Genomic DNA, 2,500 nt, shown 5'->3' with positions numbered 1-2,500 from the left:
CAACTCTCCCCGGTGGTCTTGTGGTCAGGACCGGGCTTCGAATCCCGGTCGGGGGGGATGGCTTTCTGCTGCAGATTAATTGGCATGAAGGAAAGTCTCCCCTCCTGAGCGTAAAGCTCCACCCTCACCACCACCACCGCCTTTTCCTCCCCTTGACAAACGGACAGACAGACAGTCAGACAGTCAGTCCAGTTCGGGAGCGCAGCTTTCATTAAGCAATGGCATTTGTGACAACTCATCGTCTGACAGGTTGATGATTTCCCCACACGCCTCCTGCCGAATAAAAGGCTCACCCTCCCGGACACTACCCCCAGAATCACCCACCCCGCCCCCCCGGGGTGAATATTAAGCCCGAGAACACCGACTGCAACCAACCGCAGTGAAAAGTTGAAGTGGCAACTCATTAACCAGATTTATTTTGGGCAACTCATTAACCAGATTTTTTGTTCATTTGGTTTATGAGTTGCCAAGTGTAAATCTGGTTAATGAGTTGCCACTTCAACTTTTCACTGCGGTTGGTTACAGTCGGTGTTCTCGGGCTTAATATTCACCCCAGGGGGGGTGTATAGCGGGCGATGGCCGGTGTGGAGTGCGTTTTTTGGGGGTTGATTTTCACTTTGCCTCGCTGGTGGAATTTGTGGGAGGCAGGCAAGGGGATTGGTGTGGGCTGGTGGGCGGCAAGGGAGATGCTTGCTTCGGGGTGTTATCCTCACTTTGGTCCGCTGGTGAGAGTAGGCAGCGGCAGGCAGGCCGGCAGGCAGGCAGGCAAGTGTGATGTAGTGTGGGGTGCAGTGCAGTGCGGTGCAGTGCAGTGCTGCCCTGTCGTTTATGAAAGGTTGTAATGACACTGCTTTGCAGCTGACCATGTCCACTGATTTGTGACGCCCGTATGGAGGCTGATATCTCAGGAGGGCCGAGGCCGATTTCCTCCGGGGACGGCTCGTCGCGTGCGGCAGGACGAGGCGCAGCGGACGGTACCGAGCGCTCGGAGGTGCGGCGCTGCCCGCCGGAGGTACAGCGAAAGGCTGCAAACCGCTTTCCGCCTGCTAACTCGGCGGCCGTCAGACCGACCGACTCCGCTTTACCACCGGAGCTAGAGTCGGGCAAGGGGCACCGAAAGGTACCGGAAGGATCGCGTTCGCACGACGGGAAGTCGACTAGCGGGCCGCCGAAAGCGAGCCGGGGGCCCCCGGTTTTTCTGTCCCACCTGGAGACTGATATCTCAGGAAGGCCGAGGCCGATTTCCTCCGGGGACGGCTCGTCGCGTGCGGCAGGACGAGGCGCAGCGGACGGTACCGAGCGCTCGGAGGTGCGGCGCTGCCCGCCGGAGGTACAGCGAAAGGCTGCAAACCGCTTTCCGCCTGCTAACTCGGCGGCCGTCAGACCGACCGACTCCGCTTTACCACCGGAGCTAGAGTCGGGCAAGGGGCACCGAAGGGTACCGGAAGGATCGCGTTCGCACGACGGGAAGTCGACTAGCGGGCCGCCGAAAGCGAGCCGGGGGCCCCCGGTTTTTCTGTCCCACCTGGAGACTGATATCTCAGGAAGGCCGAGGCCGATTTCCTCCGGGGACGGCTCGTCGCGTGCGGCAGGACGAGGCGCAGCGGACGGTACCGAGCGCTCGGAGGTGCGGCGCTGCCCGCCGGAGGTACAGCGAAAGTCTGCGAACCGCTTTCCGCCTCCTCTCACCGCACGGCTCTCCTTTTCACCCACTGGCGGATTTTCACCCTCCGACTGCTCGCTACCGTCCGCTGCGCCTGGTCCGGGCCCTGTCCATTGTCATGTTAATGGCAGGGCGGGGCAGGACTGCTTTCACCAGGAACCCGGTTTTCTGGGTCAGAGGTTCCAGGGGACCTGTTTTGTGCGGACTTCCCTGTGTCCGTCCCTCCATGCCTTCCCCCCAGGACTTCCTTCTGAACACCTTTGTCGTTTGAGCGAGGGCCAAAAGCCTGCCTGTGAAAGGGAAGGATCAGCCGGTCGGACCCCTGCTGGTCGCTGCTGCCAGTGCAGCAGGCGTGCGTGTGTCCTCGGCCTCGTGTCCAGGTCCCTCAGGGACTTGAGGCAGCTCTCCCCGGTGGTCTCGTGGTCAGGACCGGGCTTCGAATCCCGGTCGGGGGGGATGACTTTCTGCTGCAGATTAATTGGCACCTCTGAAAGAAAGTCTCCCCCCCTGAGCGTAAAGCTCCACCCTCACCACCACCACCGCCACCTTTTCCTCCCCTTGACAAACAGACAGACAGACAGACAGACAGACAGTCAGTCCAGTTCGGGAGCGCAGCTTTCATTTGGAAGCAGACCCTGCTTGTTTAAAGTCAACGACGCCAAGTTATTTTGCACTTTGAATTATATCGCTCCGTGCGAGCGGCACTCAGCCTTGGAGAAGAAAAAAATACCACTGAGCTGAGAAAGTTCTTTTTAAAAAGGTTTCCTTCCACAGCAGCTCTGAGTGAGAGAGAGAGAGAGAGATATCAGCTTTATTCTCAGTAATAATACACACACA

Source organism: Heptranchias perlo, unplaced genomic scaffold, assembly GCF_035084215.1.
Source record: "Heptranchias perlo isolate sHepPer1 unplaced genomic scaffold, sHepPer1.hap1 HAP1_SCAFFOLD_615, whole genome shotgun sequence".
NCBI classification, from domain to species: Eukaryota; Metazoa; Chordata; class Chondrichthyes; order Hexanchiformes; family Hexanchidae; genus Heptranchias; species Heptranchias perlo.
Note: the sequence above shows the minus strand (reverse complement) of the source record.